Here is a 20,380-nt window from a genome sequence, read left to right on the forward strand (position 1 = left end):
TTCAGCTTAAATCTGTTGAGTCTCTCTACTGAATTTTTATTTAAATATTGTACATTTCAATTCCATAATTTTCATTTCATTCTTTATATAATTTCTTTGTCTTTATTGATATTCTCTATTTGATGAGACATTGTCATCATACCTTCCTTTTTTCTTATAGCATGTATTCCTTTAGTTATGTGAATGTATTTATAATGGCAGCTTTGATATTATATATTGTCATACATCTGGGCCCTCTCACAGGCAGTTTTTGTTGCCTGAGTATGGTCTGTGTATGGGTCACACTTTCCTGTTTCTTCATATTTCTCACATTTTTTATTGAAAATTTGGCATTTTAGATAATAAACTGTAGCAACAACTCTGGATACTGATTCCACTCATGGACCTCCAGAAGCCTGCTGATTTTGTTGTTTTCTTGTTTGTTTATTCAGTGACACTTCAGGAAAGTCTATTTCTACTGCAGTGTGCAGCCTCTGATGTCATTCCTCAGAGAGCTTATGGGCGTATACATAGTTATGCTGACCTCTCCTCCCTCCTCCAGGGATGACTGGACTTTTTACAGGGCTCTCTTTCACTCTCTCCTTCCCTGATCTCCCTGTTAACTTTCTAGCTGGTTTTTCTCTATTGGCATCACACTCATCTCTTAACTGCCACTAATTGTTACAAATTGCTGTTCTTTTGGATAGTGCTCTGGGACACAATTATTCCACAGTCTGATCCAATTTAATCTGGGTCCCTTCACAGATACAGTCTTTAAGGCCAATCTTTGAGGCTTGTTTTGGACCCAGGAGGGCTCTTCTTATCTGTCTCATTCCCTGGTTCTCTCTGATAAAATTATAGTTGGTCTACTGTTTTGCTTGTTGTTTGCAGAGTTCTCAGTCTCCTCTTAATTGTTCAGAACCAAAATCTCCATTATTTTCAACCTTACCATTTGGCTTGAAGTTCTGCACTCTCTGTTACAAATACTGCCAGTTGTTGTGGCCCTCGGTGTTCTTAAAGCCTGCCTCTCTCACTGGGTAGAATCTCTGTACCAGTACTCTATGGGTAGGGACAAGAATAGTGATCTGCTTCTTTGGGAGTGATGCCTTCGATCTTTGACTGGGGCACTGGATAAAGATCTTGGTGTGAAATCAATGTTCTACAAGTGAGCTGGGCACAGGTAATTGCGGACCAGTATCTCAGCCTGCCATACTAGAGTGCAGCTTCTAATCGATGAATGGTTGCTGGTTAGAGAAAAGGAGCTGAAAGCTCTCAGCTTCACTTGCTCAGAAAACAGATTCCGCAACATAGAGCTGTGGAAAATCAGGAATGCTGGCAGCCTGACCCTCCAAGGGAGATACCATACTCCTAGATTGGAAACTGAGGGGCAGGTAGAGGGCTCTTTGTTTTATCAATACCTTGCACTCATTTGTTTGAGAGCTTCCATTACACTGCACTGGCGGGATAGGGAAGGAGGGTGTAGGTATTAGCCGAAATGCAACAGACTTTCAGTGTTCTTACAGAAATTTAGTAGAATTTCTTGAATGCATGTTTTTGTCAAATACAGAAACCATAAGTCAAATACAGTTAACTGTATGCTCTTAGGGCAATTTTAAGAGATTTTAAAAATTTTTTTATAGTTTTCACCAGTTATGTTTTTTTTTTTTTCACTAGGCATAGGGCAAAAAAAGCTCCTCATGTCACCATTCCAGAAGTACTCTTTTCAATGTTCTTTTTTTTTTTCTTTTTTTCTATTGGAGTGTAATTACTTTACAGTGTTGTGTCAATGTTATTTTGTGTTTTCCTCAGATAGAGAATTATTAATTTTCATATGTTTTACCACCATTTGTATCTCTGTGACTTGCTCATTCATATTTGTTCTTCTCTCATCTATAGAGTTTTTTATCCCTTTTTGTTTATTTGTAAAATATATTTATTTATTACTATATTATATAGAACATATCTGCAAATATTTTCTCTGAATTTGCCATCTATTTTTACCTACGGATTTTTTAGAACAATAATTTTTTAATTTGCATATAGAAAGCACTGTCAGAACTTTCCTTTGTGTTTCTTGCTTTTGTGTCTCAAGAAGTCCTTCTCTAACCCATTTGTGATTTTTAGAATCAGTGTTGTTTCTGTACTTTTTTTTCTAGTCCTAATTTATTATTTCAAGTCTAGGTCATTTGTTCATTTGAAATGTATGCATGTATTTGCTTTTCCCCCCTCTAAATTTATAGCCACTAGCCCCAGCAATAGTTATGGACAAGTTCCTTTGTACCTTTACAATATATTCACTTTCCATTCATAAGTTGGTCTGTTTCTGGAACCTCTATTGTGTTCTATTTACCTATAGCTCCGTATCTGTAAGTCATTATTACATCATTCTCTTTAACAAATTAACGTAGTCTGTTTTCACAGGCAATTTCTTCCTTCTTCTCTTCCTCCATCTTTGCTATTCTCATTCAAATAATCTTCCTCATATATTTTATAAGCTGTGTACAAGGTTGTGTCTTCCTAACCAGGATCATGGCATATGTTTTCATTTATTCTGTTCTAAGTTAAAATTCCAAATATATTTTATGTATTTATTGTAATTGGAAGTGGGATCATTTTCATGACATTTTCTGAATGGTTACTAATATTATAAAGCAATATTATTAATTTTGGTATGTAGATTTTGTATTTGGATAACTAGTTGATCTCCTTATTAGTCTATTTTTTTCATTTACTTGAATGGTCTAAAGAAACAGTCATATTGATTATAAATAAGTATCATTTTATATATTTCTAATATTCATAAATTTTAGCCTATACAATGATTCAAGAAAAAATATATATAGATTATAAATATGCTTGAACTGTCTTTGGTTATTAAGATTTTATCAGTTTTATACTATGAGATGGTGGCTATAAATCTTGTTATATAATCAGATAGAATGTTGAAACACAGAGAATTCTGTGTTCCATAGTGTTTTAATAATGTTCACCTATAAGACAAGTGTTATACTTTTAGTGATAAGTCTTTGACTCAATTACGTCTATGATCTATTTTCTGTCTTCCTGTGTGTGTGTGTGTGTGTGTGTGTGTGTGTGTGTGTGTGTGTGTGTGTGTGTATGTGTGTCTCTCTATATACTTCTTTAAATTTTTAAACTCAAATTTATTGGTATAAATTGTGTAACATTTATTATAATTTTAAATATATTCTATACATATAGTTATATTTCCTTTCTGGTTCCTAATATTAATTTTATCTTCTATCTACTTTTCTTAGAGCTTTATCTATTTGTTGGACCTTTAGAAACAGCTTATGGTACATAAAATTATCATATTATCCAGCAGTTCCACTACTAGGTATATATTCCAAACAACTGAGAGCTGGAACTCAAACAGATAGTTTTACAGCTGTGTTCATAACAGTATTATTCACAATAGTCAAAAGGTAGAAGCAACTCAAGTGTCCATTGATGGATGAATGGATAAACAAAATGTGGTATATACACACAATAGAATATTATTTAGCCTTAAAAAGGAATGAAGTTCTGACACATGCAACAATATGGATGAACCTTGAAGACATTGTGCTAAGTGAAATGAGCCATTCACAAAAGGACAGATATTTTATGATTCCACTTATATGAGGTATCCAGAGTAAGCAAACTCATAAGGACAAAGAGTAGTGGTTGTCAGGGTCTAGGGGAGGAGGGAATGAGGAGTTGTTGTTTAATGGGTACAGAGTTTCAGTTTGGGAAGATGAAAAATTCTGGAGATGGATGGTGGTGATTGGTTGTACAACAATGTGAATGTACTTAATGCCACTGAACTGTACATTGATAATATTATGCATTTTGATTGTTTGCTATTTCATCTTTTTCCATATTTATTATTACCTTTCAGTTTGTAATGGTTTATTTTGATCTTCTTTTTCTACCTACTTTAAATGGATGCTTTTGTCATTTCTTCATCTATTTTCAATGTTCTTCTTTTCTGCTAAATTAATTCATTGCTATTGGTTTTCCTTTGAGTATAGCTTTACTGGGTCTCAGATTTTACTCTCAATTGAATGAAACACAGTTAAATATATTATTCTGTAATTGATAATGTACAACTAGGTGCTGTGATAAATAAATCTCAATATTTCCTTAGACACAATAGAACTTTATTTCTTACTTATCTAACTATGCAAAGTGTGTTGATATTCCTAGGTGTCAGGTGGTCTTCTTCTATGACTTAGTCCTAAAATTCAGTGTTACATATAGCTGTTGTGTTGCAGTTCTCTTGGCAACAATATGAAAAGTTTCTCCAGAGTTTTGTACAATATGGTCCTAATTCAACATATATTTCTTGACTACCTGTCATGTGAAGAGAAAATAGTCTACACTATGAATATTTGAAGGTGAAACTCCACAGCCTCTGCCTTCATTTACTGAAAAAGCATGTACCTGAGTTTCTGTTTTTTGAATTTTGTAAGTTAATATGGCTTTAAGCATGCTATATCATATCTTTACATGAGTCTCAGTTACTTCATGTGAAAAGTAAGTATAGTAATAATACTTATGTAGGGTTTTAGGAACACTTAGCTCAAGGCCTGCCTTAATACATGTTTATTATTGTTTTAGTTGTGTATAGTAATGTTTATATAAGCATATATATCCACTGAAAATTCTATTTCTAATTTTTAAAGAGAGATTTATAGCTAAGCTATTTTTAGATACTCAATAGTGTATTCAAGTTAAACAAAGTTATCCAATCTTTAGTAGGTAAATTTCTTTTTTTCTTTTAAAAAAAGTTTTATTGAAATATAATTGATATACAATAAACTGTATATATTTAAAGTGTACACTTTGATATTTTTTCCTATTAGTCATCTGTTTTATACATATTAATGTATATATGGCATTCCCAAGGTAAATTTCTATTTTATTTTTTTATTTTTTTTATTTTTTTGTGGGTACACCAAGTTCAATCATCTGTTTTTATACACATATCCCCGTATTCCCTCCCTTCCTTGACTCCCCCCCCCCCGGAGTCCCCCCCACCCTTCCCGCCCCAGTCCTCTAAGGCATCTTCCATCCTCAAGTTGGACTCCCTTTGTTATACAACAACTTCCCACTGACTATCTATTTTACAGTTGGTAGTATATATATGTCTGTGCTACTCTCTCGCTTCGTCTCAGTTTCCCCTTTAAAATTGTGAGGTCACTCTGGATTAAGTCCCAAGCCTAGTTCATAAAGATATATTCTTCCCAAGAGAACCAAAAAACTAGAAATTAGGTAATGGAAAGTAAGGAAGAAGAAATAAGTCCACTCAATCACTTGCAACTGAAAAACCAATCAAGTGAAGGCTATAGTTACAAAGGATATAGTCTTTTCTGCAGTCTCTGCTCAATTAAGATGCAGGATGAGAGGGAGGGAGAGCCTGATGACAAGACCATCAAAGTAAAAGAGAAGCAAGAAAAGGATCTGGGTAAGAGATCTGACAAAAACAAATATTACAAAGTTTCTTTTGCAAGAAAACTTGGAAACTCATTTCCTGGCTGGGAAGAGTTCTGATTCTACATTTGAGTAATTGCCCTGCTTTAAGACAGGCAATTTTAGCTTTATTCTTAGGGAAGATGTTTTGGTGGAAGTCCATTAAGCACTGTCATGTATTTGTTTTCACTCTACTGGCGTTGTGTATTTGCTCTTTGCTCCCTTACAAGATCCCCTCAGGGTTCCTATTGCTTTAGTTATTAACTTCATGCTGTCATTTGAAGTTTCTACTTCAAAATTCAATATATTTGGCCCTTAACACACATTATTTTTATACAAAAGATATTTCTGTAATCTAAGTGAAGTGGACAATTAAAGGAAATTCAAGTCCTGAATCACATCCATACCAGCTAAACTCTAAGGGGCAAATTTGTGTCATGGACAGGACCAGCTATTTAATTTATGGGTACCAGTACAAAATGAAAATGCAGAGTCCTTTATTTAAAAGTTAGGAATTTCATGATGGTGACATCACAGCATTAAATTAATTATGGAGTCCTTCTGATATCATGATGCTGTATGACACAGGTTGCACACTCATGAAGCCATCCTTTATCATGAATGTCCTTTAGTGAACTCTTCGTTTGCTTTCAATACTATGAGCCTGTGTGCTTGCGATCCCTTGCTCTCTCCCTCTCCCTTTCTCTCTCTCTCTCTCCTGAGTTTCTCATGTTGCATAGGAAACCACAGTGCACAGGCTTATGCTAAAATGGTTCTGTGGTAGAGGTGGCAATTGTTCCCCCAAATGTACCATCCTTTTCCCCTTAATGAGACAAACTTTGGTCATTAGCTGGGCATATGGCCATCTGAAAAATGATGACACACCTCAGTCTCCCTTGTTGTCAAGTATGGTCATATGATTGTCTGACCAACAGGATGTGAACAGAAGTGTTAGGTGTGATTTTCAAGAAGTACCCTTTAACAGAAGGGGCAGATCCTTCCTCAGCACCTTATTCCTTTCTGTTGACTAGAATGTGAATGGAATGGCTAGAGCTGTCACAACTTTATTGTACATATATCATAGAGTGTTTAGCCATTCTTCAACTGATGAACATTGAAATTTTCCCTAAATATTTCACTATTGTGAATGATGGTGAAATACATTTTTGAACTTATATTCTTTTTACTTATCTTTGTCTTGGGTAGACACTGAGAAATATAATTCCTAAGTGATAAAATATGTATATTTTTATGTAAAATTTATCTTTAAAGGGGATGTATCAAGTTATGTTCCCATCAACAGTTAATTCATTTAAAAAATATTGAATTTTTATGATATTTCAGGCACTATGTATGCTAAAGAGAAGACTGCGATGTTTTGTTTATGGTTAAATTTCTAAAGAGAAAGTAAATAATGAGCAAATCAATATATAATTAGCATTATATTATGTAGCAATAAGCGCTGATATAATATGAATAGCAGTAGTGGGGATTAACATTATATAAAGTGTTTAGATAAGACCTAGTTTAGGAAATGACATTTGGACCAGAGACCAAATAAGAAGAAAAAAGATATTATTCCAGGCAAAGGAAACAGAAGATGCAAAGACTCTGAGATTGGGAGAAGCTTGACTTGTTCTATAAAGAGAAAATCCAGTGTATTTGAAGCATAATCTGCAAGGATAAGTGTAGTATAAGATGAAGTTGAAAAAGTAGACAGGCTAGAGATCTGGTAGGGCCTTGAAAACCATGAAAAGAGTTTAAATTTTTTTCTAAATGAAACAAAGTCATTCAAAGATTTTAAGGGACTTCCCTGGCGTTCCGATGGTTAAGACTTCGCCTTCCAACGCAGTGGCATGGGTTTGATTCCTGGTTGAGGAGCTAAGATCCCACATGCCTTGCAGCGAAAAAACCCAAACATAAAGAAACAGAAGCAATATTGTAACAAATTCAGTAAAGACTTTAAAAATGGCCCACATCAAAAAAAAAAAAAAAAAAGGAAATCAAAGATTTTAAGGAAGGGGAATGATAATGATGTGTGTGTGTGTGTGTGTGTGCTTAAGAGAAATTTATTATTATTTTTTAAGCTCTTTATTGGAGTATAATTGCTTTACACTGTTGTGCCAGTTTTTGCTGTACAACAAAGTGAATCAGCTGTATTTATACATATATTCCCATATCCCCTCCCTCCTGCGACTCCTTCCTATCCTCCCTATCTGCCCCTCTAAGTCATCACCAAGCATCAAGTTGATCTCCCTGTGTTATGCAGCATGCTCCCACTAGCTATCTGTTTTACATTTGGTAGTGTATATATGTCAATGCTACCCTCTCACTTTGTCCCAGCCAGAAAGAGAAAAACAAATACCGTATGCTAATGCATATATATGGAATCTGAAAAAATTGTACTAATGAACCCAGTGGCAGGGTAAGAATAAAGATGCAGATATAGAGAATGGACTTGAGGACACGGGGGCAGAGGGAATGCTGTTTTTTTGAAAATGATTACTTTGGGCCCTGAATAGAGAATGACGTGTTGAAAGATATGAGAAGAAGATACTATACCTATCTGTAGGATAGGCTGTAGCCCATACTCAGGTGAGCTATGTTGGTAATTAAGCCTAGGGTGGATGTAATGAAGATGAAGTGGGCAAATTTGGACAACCTTAAGGATATAGTATAGAGAGGTTTTTTGTTTGTTTGTTTTTGCCACACCTTTCGGCTTGTGGGATCCTAGTTCCCCGATTAGGAATCGAACTCCGGCTCTCAACAGTGAAAGTGCAGAGTCTCAACCATTGGACCGCCAGGGAATTCCCTAGACAGGTTTTAGAAATGGGTCAGATATCATAATCTGTTTCTTCTACTTTTGCTTATGTTTTATATGATCAAATTATGTAAAATTTTGCCAATTGATGAATTAAAAATCTCTTGACTTGGAAAGTTCATTTCCCTGATTACTAATGAAGCTGAGCATTCTTTTATTAACTGTTTTAATCCTCTATAAATGCCCACTTTCTATTGTGTTATTTGCATGTCTCCTTAGTTTGCATTTTCTAATGTTTTCTCAATAAGAACTTTTGTTCATTATACATGTTTCAAATATTTTCTGCAGCTCTATCAGTTGTCTTTGTAAACTTTGCTTATGGTATCTTTTTTGTTTAAAAAATAAGGTCTTAAATTTAATGTAATTAAATTCATCAGTCTCTACTTTGACTCTTAATCTTGCATCTTATTTAAGAATACTTTCTCTAATTAAAGGACATAAATATATCATATACATTTAATTCATTTTATGAATTTTAAATATTTGAGTCTTCCATCTATCTGAAATTTAAGTTTTTTAATACTTTGTCCTAGGAATAAATATATTTTTCCCATATGGATAGTTATTTGTCCCAGCACCATTCTGTTGATTTTAAAGGCACCTTTATTACATGCTCAACTTTCATGTATTTTGACAAGCAATTATCTACTACTGACTGCTCTTTTGTTTGATTGATAAACTTCACAAGTCCTGTACCAATAGCAAAATGTTTTAATTAAAATAAGTTTATAATGTACTTTCATACTTGATAATGTAGTGACTAAGCAGGTTCTGGAGGCAGTTGATTATATTTGAATCTGAATTTTCTGTTACTCACTGTATGCGTTTGGAAATTTATTTAATTTTTCCTATGCCTCAGCTTTCTCAAGTGTAAAGTGGAGATAATAGAACTTCCCTCCTAGGGTTGCTGTGAATATTAAGTTAGCTTTTCAGAAACAGATAAATATTTAGCTATGACCTAATAAAGCAGCATTATTAAGATGATCAGAAGAACAGAATGATGCTCTAAATTGGAAAGGAACAAGTAAAATTATCTCTGTCAATGACATGATCTTATATGCAGAAAATCCTAAAGACTGTATGCGTGCACACACACACACGACTAATAAATTATTTCAGTAAAGTTGCAGGATACAAAATCAACACATAAAAATCAGTTGCATTTCTATACACCAGAGAGAAACTATCTGAAAAGAAAATTAAGAAAACAATCAGAGACTTCCCTGGTGGCTCAGTGGTTAAGAATCCGCCTGCCAATGCAGGGGACACGGGTTTGAGCCCTGGGCTGGGAAGATCCCACATGCCACGGAGCAACTAAGCCTGTGTGCCACAATTACTGAGCCTGCACACCACAGCTACTGAAGTCTGTGCACCTAGAGCCTGTGCTCTACAACAAGAAAAGCCACCACAATGAGTAGCCCATGCACCACAATGAAGAGTAGCCCCTGCTCACCACAACTAGAGAAAGCTTGCACACAGCAACGAAGACCCAACACAGCCAACAAATAAATAAATGAATTTATTAAAAAAATAAAACAATCAAATTTACAGCAGCATAAAAATGAATAAAATACTTTGGAGTAAATTTAACCAAGGAAGTGAAAGACTTGTACACTGACAGCCATAGCACACAAATGAAAGAAACTAAAGAAGGTGCAAATAAATGGACAGACACCGCATGTTCATGGATTGGAAGAATTAATATTATTAAAATGTCCATACTACCCAAAGTGATCTACAGATTCAGTGTAATCCCCATCAAAATGCCAACGGCACTTTTTATAGAAATAGAAAAAAAATCCTAAAATTCATATGAAACCACAAAATACTTTAAACAGTTAAAGCAATTTTGAGAAAGAAAATGAAGTTGGAGGCATCACACTCCCTGATTTTAAAAAATATATTACAAAGCTACAGTAATTTAAAACAGCATGGTACTGGCATAAAAACGGACATAAAGACCAGTTTAATTGAATGGAGAGCCCAGATATAAACCTACCTATGTACAGTAAGCTGATCTTTGACAAAGGGCCAAGAATACACAGTGGGGAAAAGATAGTCTCTTCACTAAATTGCATTGGGAGTCTCTTTATTAAATTGTATTGGGAAAACTGGATATCCACATGCAGTAGAATGGAATTGGCACTTATGTTACACCATACACAGAAAATAACTCAACATAGATTAAAGATTTAAACATAAGACCTGAAGCTATAAAACTCCTGGAAGAAAACAGGGGAAAAGATTCTTGACATTGGTCTTGGGAATAATTTCTTGGCTATGACACCGAAAATACAGGCAAGAAAAGGAAAAGTAAAGTGAAACTACTTTGAACTGAAGAGCTTCTGTACAGAAAAAAAAAAAACAGTAAAAAACAGAAAAGGCAACCTACAGAATGGAAGAACATATTTGCAAACCATATATCTGAAAAAGGGTTAATGTTCAAAATATATTAGGAATTCATAAAAACCAATAGCAATAACAACAATAATAACCTGATAAAATATAGGCAAAGGAACTGAATGAACATTTCTCCAAAGAAGACATCCAAATGGCCAACAGGTATATGAAAAGATAGGGAACATCACTAATTATCAGGGAACTGCAAATCAAAACCACAATATCATCTCATATCAATTAGCATGGCTAAACAAAAAATAAAATTTTATCAACAGAATCAAAGATAACAAGTGTTGGTAAGGATGCAGGGAAAAGGGAACCTTTGTACACTATTGGTGGGAATGCAGATTGGTGCAGATGCTGTGGAAAACAGTATGGAAGTTCCTCAAAAAATAAACTACCATATAATCCAGCAATATCACTTCTGTGTATATATTCAAAAGAATTCAAATTAGGATCAACATTATTCACAATACCCAAGACACTGAAGCAAACTAAATGTCCATTGATGGATGAATGGATAAAAAAAAGTGATATAAATATTATTCACTCTTATAAAAGAAGGAAATCCTGCCATTTGTGACCACATGGATGAACCTGGAGGACATTATCATAAGTGAAATAAGCCAGACACAGAATTACAAATACTATATGATACGACTTATATGAGGGATTTAAAATAGCCATACTCATTGAAGCAGAGAGGAGAATGGTGGTTGTCAGGTTGTGGGGGGAGGCGGATGTAGAGAAGTATTAGTCATAGGGTACAAAACTTCTGTTATGTAAGATGAACAAGTCTGAGAGATCTACTATACAGCATAATTCCTATAGTTAAAAATACTGTATTGTACTTAAACATTTGCTAAGAGGATAGGTCTTACATTATGTGTTCTTATCACAAAAAATAATAGTGTGGGAGGAAACTTTTGAAGGTAGTATATATGCTTATGGTAGAGACTGTGGTGAGGGTTTAATGGATGTATATTTATCTCCAAACTCATCAAGTTGTATACATTAAATATGTACAAGTTTGTGTATGTCAATCATACCATAATAAATTGGTTTTTTTAAAAAAGAACAGATTGAGTTCCATAAGCATGCAACAGATTTAGGAAAAACTCAGAATGAGACTGAAAATTTATCCATACTGAAGCAATTTGCAGGCCTCAGAAAACCAGAAGCTGATGCAAACATATAGGAGCAATTCTATTTTTACTCTTTCTTCATATTCAATATTCAGAGAGAAAGCATGGTTAGATGATGTTTTATAGGTAGAGAATTATACCAGGAAATCTGGTTTCCAGCAAAAGCACTGTCCCTAATTAGTTGTGTGACTTGAAGAAAACTATTTAATTTCCTTGTCACTTAGTTTACCCATTTGGTTAGTGGGCATAATAATGACTATTTTCTTTGTAATTGGGTTATTGTAAAGATAAAGAAGCTTATAGGTGTGAATCCCTGTCACAAAGCATTAAAATTTTAAACAAACGTATAATATCACTTTATTATTAGCATAAGATGACAAAAATTTAAAATCTTTTGCTCTGTGTAATCAGAGATTTTTGGCCATTAACAGTCCATAGCAATTGTGTTTCCCACATAATTGAAGGTAATAGATATAATCCAGCAGTTATGCAAGTGGAATAGAAAAGTCTTATATCCTTTATGGTGGTTCATGTTTGGTTTCAGAGCATCTAAAAGCTGGACAGCAGGCAGCCCCTAAATTGCAAAGTCCTGAGCCAAGTATAAAAATCCTCCACTAGCTCAGGAAGAGTTTATCACTATCTTTGCTTACTTTTCTCATTTACTATCAGTTATGCTCATATTTCAGGAAGGTAAATAGGGATTTAAAAAAGGAGTTCAACTTTGTAGTGTTGGAATCACTATTCGAGTACATACTGATCTGACACATTCTCAGCAGGCACGTATAGTCAGAAAATCTGGGCTCTATTCACAGCCATCATTTAGTTTAGGTGAATCACATAGCACCAAAAAAAAACAAAAACAAAAGACAAACAAACAAACAAAAAACAAAAATAAAAACACCACACTATGTGGCAGTTTCTTTGCATTTCTCATCTTTACAACCAGATGTATTAGTGTTGTGTGAATATAGACAAACTATTGCCATTGTTTTGTACACAAATATCAATCCATTATTTTAATGTCATATCAACAGATAGAATAAGCACAACAGATAACCTTGAAACTTATATTCAGTTCAGTGAACACTTCTTGAGTGCTTCATATTGCCAGACATCATCCTAGACACTTGAGATGCAAAGAAAAATAATAGTTTCTTGCCTTTGAAAAAATTCCATTTAGTAAATTCACATCATTGTGATGAATATAATGATAAAGTTGTTTTCTTCATCTATAATACAGAAAATTATTTTCAGTGAATTCCTGCTAACCAATGCAAACATTATAATAGACTCTATTTTTCTTTCCATAAATCAATCACCTGTTCTGCCACTCAGGCTCAAAACTTGAGTGTTATCCTTGGCAACTGGCATTTTTAGGCACAGGGATGATTCAAATTCTATCAATTCTTTCTTCATGTAAGTTTTCATATATGCCCTTTCATTTGTTTATCTGTTTTTGCATGGGTTTTCTGAACATCAAATGTAGAGGGTTAAGTCAATCATACATTCCAGTCCTTGGCGCAACGTCATTGTTAGACCCTTCTTTGGTTTTATTACGCTTCTGTTTTCTTTTTCCGTTTCTTCCTGCCTTTCTTGATTTCCACTTCTGTTCTTCTCTTTCTCCCTTTAGGCACTTGCTTAATGCCACTCGTTGTTTGTAACTGGTTTATATTTGCATGCTTTACACTTAAATATTATTTACAATAATTATCACTGTTTCATAGTTTATTTTTAAAAGCAATAATATATTTTGAAGATCAATTATGTTGCTATTTGACCTTTAGTTTATCACTTCTGCTTGATGCATAGTACTATTCTATAGTACATACTCACTAAATTTTACTTATTTTCCCAAATAATGGAAACCTAAGTTGTCACTTACTCTGCTTTCACAAGGAGTGTGGTGATGTGTATCTTTACCCGAGACTTTTTATGGGTCTGTGCATGTATTACTCTGGGATATTAATCTGGGAGTGGGATTGAGTAATAAACTTTGTGTATGCTTATGTTTACTAGTTCAATTTACTCAACAGAATATTGGTATCAGTCTATCTCCCACAAGTTGGGTATGAGGTTTCATATGTTTTTCATTTTTGCTAATATTTGGTTTTCTCAGACTTTCTGATATTTATTCATTATTATTGGTGTACTTTAAAGCAGTGTATATTGCTATTTTAATTTGTAATTATCTGGTGACAAATAGAGTTGAAATCAACTTTTACATGTCTGTTAACCATTTTAATTCCCCCTTTATGATTTGCCTACTGATACCCTTTCCCAAGTTATTTGTTGTGTAGTCCATATATTTATTGTTGATTTGCAAGAGTTTATTGTATATCTCAGATATACAATAATACCTTGTGAGCTTTTAACATCAAAAAGTTATCTTCTTAATTTTTTAATAGAACTTATTTTTAGAGCTGTTTTGATTCACAGCAATACTGAGCAGAAGGTATAGAGATTTCCCATGTACCCCCTGTCACCACAAATGCATAACCTCCCCTATTATCAACATCCCCCACTGGAGTGGTACATTTGGTATGACTGATGAACATACATTGACAAATCATTGCCACCCAAAGTCAACAGTTTATTTTAGGGTACACTCTTGGTATTGTACATTATATGGGTTCAGACAAATGTGTAATGGCATGTATTCACAATATAGTATCATACAGGGTAGCTTCACTGCTCTGAGAATCCTTTGTGCTCCACCTATTCATCTCTTACTCCCAGATAACCTTTGGCAACCATAGATCTTTCTATTGTCTCCATAGTTTTGCCTTTTCCAGGATGAATCATACAGTATGTAGCCTTTTAAGATTGGCTTCTTTCACTTAATAATGTGTATTTTAATTTCCTTTACATTTTTTCATGGCTTGATAGGTCATTTCTTTTTAGCATTTAACAATATTCCAAGTTTTGGCAATTCTGAATAAAACTTCTATAGACATGCAAAATTTTGTGTGGACGTAAGTTTTCAACTCCTTTGGGTTGATACCAAGGAACATGATTGCTAGATGGTATGGTAAGAGTATGCTTAGTTTTATAAGAAAGCAATGAACCCTTCCAAAGTGACTGTGCCATTTCACATTCCCACCAGCAATGAATGAGAGTTACTGTTGCTCCACATCCTCAAAACATTTTGATGTCGTCAATATTCTGGATTTTAGTCATTTTAATAGGTGTGGTAGCTCATTGTTGTTTTAATTTGCATTTTCTTGATGACAAATGATGTGGAGCATTTTTTCATATGCTTATTTGCCATCTGTATATCTTCTTTGATGAGGTGTCTGTTAAGGTCTTTGGCCTATTTATTAATTAGCTTGTTTTCTTATCATTGAGTTTTAAGAGTTCTTTCTGTATTTTGGATGAGTCCTTTGTCAATGTATCTTTGCAAATATTTTCTCTGTCTGTGAACTAACTTTTCTATATCTGTGAGTCTGCCGTATCATGATTACTGTAGCTTTATAGTAAGTCTTGAAGTCAGGTAGTGTTGTTCTTCCAACTTTGTTTTTCTCCTTCAATATCGTGTTTGCTATTCTGGGTCTTTTGCCACTCCATGTAAACTTTAGAATCTGTTTGTCAATATCCAAAAAAAAAAATAACTTGCTGTTATTTTCATTGAGATTGCATTGAATCTTTAGACCAAGGTAGGAAGAGCTGATATCTTGATAATATTGTCTTCTTATTCATGAACATAGAATATGTCTCCATTTTTATAGTTCTTTGATTTCTTTCATTAGTTTTATAGCTTTCCTAATATAGGTCATATACAATTTTTTAAAATTATACTTATTTAATTTTTTTGGATGCTAACATAAATGGTATTATTTTTTTAATTTCAAATTCCACTTTTTCACTGCTGGTATAAAGCAAAGCAATTGACTATTGTATATTAATTTTGTGTCATGTATCCTGTATAAGGTTACTTGTTAGTTCTAGTAGGTTTTTTTTTAATCTATTCTCTTAGATATTCCACGTAGACTGCCATGTCATCTGTAAACAAAGACAGTTTTATTTCTTCCTTTACAATTAGGATATCTCATTTCCTTTCCTTTTTTGTTGCAATAGCTAGGAATTGGATTTAATTTGCTATTCTTTTTTTAGTTATCTTAAATTGGAAGATTAGTCGATTGATTTTCAATCTTTCTTCTTTTCTAATACACGTATTTAATGCTAAAAATTTCCCACTAAACAGTGCTTTTTGTTTTTGTTTGTTTGTTTTTTTGGCACACGGGTTTAGTTGCTCCGTGGCATGTGGGATCTTCCTGGAGCAGGGATCGAACCTGTGTCCCCTGCATTGGCAGGCAGATTCTTAACCACTGCACCACCTAAGAAGCCCTAAACAGTGCTTTTGCTGCACTTAACAAATTTTGATATATTGTGTTTTCTAATTTCATTTAGTTCAAAATATTTTAAAATTTGTCTTGAGATTCCTTCTTTGACCCACATATTATTTCTAAGTGCGTTGTTTAATCTCCAAGTGTTTGAGGGTTTTCCAGCTATACTTCTGTTATTGAATTTCCCCAATTTTTCATTTGTTAACTTCCTCCAAGGGGTTCTTCAGTAAAAGAAATCTTTAAATTTTATGTGGTCAAATAGATTACTATTTTGCTTTATGATATTTGCATTTTGTATCCTGTTGAAGAAGTCAATCCTAATTTAAAGACAAAAATATATCTTTCTAAAATGGTTCTGCTCCCTTTTATACTCTTTCCACAATTAGAACTTCAATACATATGGATGTGACCTTTGTATATAGTTTGTGTTATTTTCACGGGATATTTTTTCATTTTTTTACAACTTTGTTGAATTATAATGGGCATACAGTCAACTGCACATGTTTAAAGTGTCTATCTATCTATCTATCATCTATTTAAACTTCCCTTTTTATTTTACCACAATCATGATAATCAACTTATCCATGAACGCTGACAGTTTCTTTGGATTTCTTTGTAATTCCTATCTGCTACCCCTCCCCATCTCTCACCTTCTCAGACGAACACTGATGCTTTCTGAAACTATAGATTAGTTTGCATTTTGCAGAATTTTATATAAATGAAATCATATATTTTATACCAATTTTGGTCAGGCCTCCTTAGAGTAATTCTTTTGTGATTCATCCATACTGTCACATGTATCACTAGTTCATTCCTTTTTATTGTGAGGTATTGTTCCTTTATATGAAACCTTTTATATGTTCTATTATGTGTTTATCCATATACCTATTGGTTCATTTTTATCCACTCATGAACATATGGGTTTTCCATTTGATTATTATAAATAAGGCTGCTATGAACACTTGCACACACGTTTTTATATGGACACGTGCTTCACTTGGAATATGTGCCTTATGTAAATGCCTTGGAGTGGACTGCTTAGATAATATGGTAGGTATATGTCTAACTTTTTCAGAAACCCCCTAAATGTCTTCCAAGGTGGTTGCTGTTTACTTTCCCATGAACAGTATATGAGAGCTCTTTTTGTTCTGCACCCTGGCTAACAGTTGGTATAGTCAGTCTTTTCAATTTTAGTCATTTTAATAGGTGCTTACAGTAGCTTATTGTAGTTTTAGTTTGCATTTCCTAATGACTAATGAAATTTCATATACTTATTTGCCATCCAGATTTCTTCTTTTGAGAAGAATCTGTTCTAATCTTCTGTCCCTTATTTACTGAGTTGTGGTTTTCTTAATAAGTGTTGAGCGGTATTTATCTACTCTGCATATTAAATATGATATGCAAATATTTTCTCTCAGTCTGGGGGTGTTTTTCATTCTTTTATAGGTGTATTTTCCAGAGCAAGACTTTTAAATTTTAATGAATTCTAATTTATCAATTTGTCCTTTATAACTTGTGCTTTAGATATCATGTCTAAGAAATCTTTACCTAACTGAAGACTATAAATTTTTTCTATAATTTTTCTAAAAACATTATAACTTAAATTTTTACATTTAGATCTATGATTCTTTTTTAGTTACTTTTTATATATGGTGTAGGTTATGGATAGAAGTTTATTTTTACGTATTGTTATCCAGTTGTTCCAATAGCATTTGTTGAACTGACACTTTTTCCACTGAATTGTCTTTGTATCTTTGTCAAAAATTAATTCAATATATGTGTGTGAGTCTTTCTGTCTCTCTACTCTGTTCCACTGATCCCTTTGTTGATATTTAGTTAAATATCACACTAGATTGCTCATTGTAGCTTTATAATAAGTCCTTAAATCAGGTAGTGTTATTCTTCAAACTTTTTCTTTTTCACAGCTCTTTTTTCACTATTCTAGTTCCTTGCATTTCTTTATACATTTTAGAATCAGCTTGTCATTTTTTTTTTTTACAACAAAAGCCTGTTGATATTTTGTGTGGAACTGTGATGAATCAATAGATAGATTTGGGGGGAATTATCATCTTAACAATATTGAGTCTTCCAAACTGTAAACAAGGTGTATATCTCCATTTATTTATTTAGACATTTTTAAATTTATCTCAACGTTTTTCACTTTTCAGTGTACATGAATTTCAGATCTTTTGTCAGATTCATCATTAAGTATTTATTTTTTGATGCAATGGTAAATGGTATATTTTAAATTTCAATAGCCACTTATTCTTTGCTAGTGTACAGAAAAGCAAATAATTTTTGTATATGACTGTTTATGCTTCAACCTTGCTAAGCTCACTTATTAGTTCCAATAGCTTTTCTGTAAATTGTATTGGATTTTCTACATAAGTGACCATATCTTCTACATATACAGTTCTATTTTCTTTTCCAAGCTGGATGACATTTGTTTCTTTTTCATGCTTAATTGCACTGTCAAGAACCTCCAGTACAATGTTAAATAGAAGTGATGAGAGCAAGTATCCTTGTATTATTCCTGATCTTAGGGGGAAAACATTCTATCTTTCACCATTACGTGTGATGTCACATGAAAGTTTTTCATAGAGGGACTTTATCAGGTTGAGAAAGTTCCCTTCTATTCCTAATTTGCTGTAAGTTTTTGTCTGGAATGGCTATGATAGTGTGTCCAACCTTTTTTCTGCATCTATTGAGAATGATCATACAGTTTTTTGTTTATTAATGTGTTGAATTACTTTGATTTACATTTGAGTGTTAAACCAACCCAACATTCTTGCAATAAACTCCCATTTGTTCAGGATGTATTACCCTTTTTATATATTGCTGTATAGATATTTTAGTTGACATTGTATTCCTTTAGCCATTTTGAATATGTCATTTCATTGTGTTCTGGCATTCGTTGTTTCTGATGAGAAGTCATGGTAAGTCATGAAACCTAGCAACTCTGCTCTTATATAGAGCTTTGGTAGAACTACTGAGGCAACTGAATTATGGGAGGAGTATAGGAGGAGGCCCAGGCAAGAATGCTATGTATTCCCACTCACTGTTCTTATCCAAGATTTGGGTTTTTTTTTCTTACATAAACACTTCTCAATTTCTTTTATGCTTTTATTTATTTACAGAGCTCAGCAGTGTTTGTTTCCCATGATTTTCTCCAGTTTCATGCTTGTTGTGGTGAGAATTTGTCAAGCTTTTAATTCACCATATTGGAAATACTGCCTCACTACTGACCGTTTTTCTTCCTTGCATTGATAACAGGGAAGCTAATTGGCTGCCTAAGGATATGTAGGGGAGGAAAAAAGGACAGATATTAAAAAACAAAACTAAATAAAACTCCTATCTTCTACCCGTGTTTCCAGCCTCAACTATTATAAGCTACGTCTCCTCTCCCTGCCACCTGTTCCCAATTTAGGACATAGTTAACCTCTATCACGCTACAGAATGCTCACAGGCGGTATTAATTAAACAGATTCATTAAACCACCTCTGGCATTTGGGCGTTTTGTTTGTTGATTGGTTTTGGAGTTTCAATGTTTGGCTCATGGTATGAAGCCAGCAATCGATGGTAGTTTACATTCTGTCAGAAATCTGATTCCTTGCTATTTCCTTATTGCCTCGAGCCTAATACAAGCTTCAATATCATCCTTCTAGACGATTATACCTGTATTCCATTCAATTTTCATGCTTTCTATTTCTGCTGCTTCAATCTACATTAACTACTGCCAGAAATTGCTCATGCCAAAATCCTTCTTTGCAGATGTCATTGTTGAGGAAAGTTTTGAAAGGAGGAAACTTAAATTTCTGGTGGATTATTTTAGGTCCCTTATGATGTAGTGATCACTGCAGGAAAACTTACCTTGGCTAATTTTTCCCCCTGTTTTGTTCTACAGACTAGGTATTATTGTATCCATTTAATATCTTAATTTTCATCTCAGGGAATAAAGGAACCAGGAGAAATTTTGTAGTCCGTGATACAGAAGTTGCTAGATAGGATTTATGTACCTTGTTTCCCAAATTTTGCAAAGGAATGGGGGTATACATGGCATTATTAAGAGGATGATTAGTAAGGCTGTAGATCAAAATATCCTCTCTTTCAGGGCTTTTGCCAAACACTAATATGAGATCCCTGAGGGTAAATATATTCTCATTAGGAGAAAAGACTTGCTCCTAACACCTCTCCTGATAACAGTTTCTCCTAACACTCTA

Source organism: Hippopotamus amphibius, chromosome X, assembly GCF_030028045.1.
Source record: "Hippopotamus amphibius kiboko isolate mHipAmp2 chromosome X, mHipAmp2.hap2, whole genome shotgun sequence".
Taxonomy (NCBI): domain Eukaryota; kingdom Metazoa; phylum Chordata; class Mammalia; order Artiodactyla; family Hippopotamidae; genus Hippopotamus; species Hippopotamus amphibius.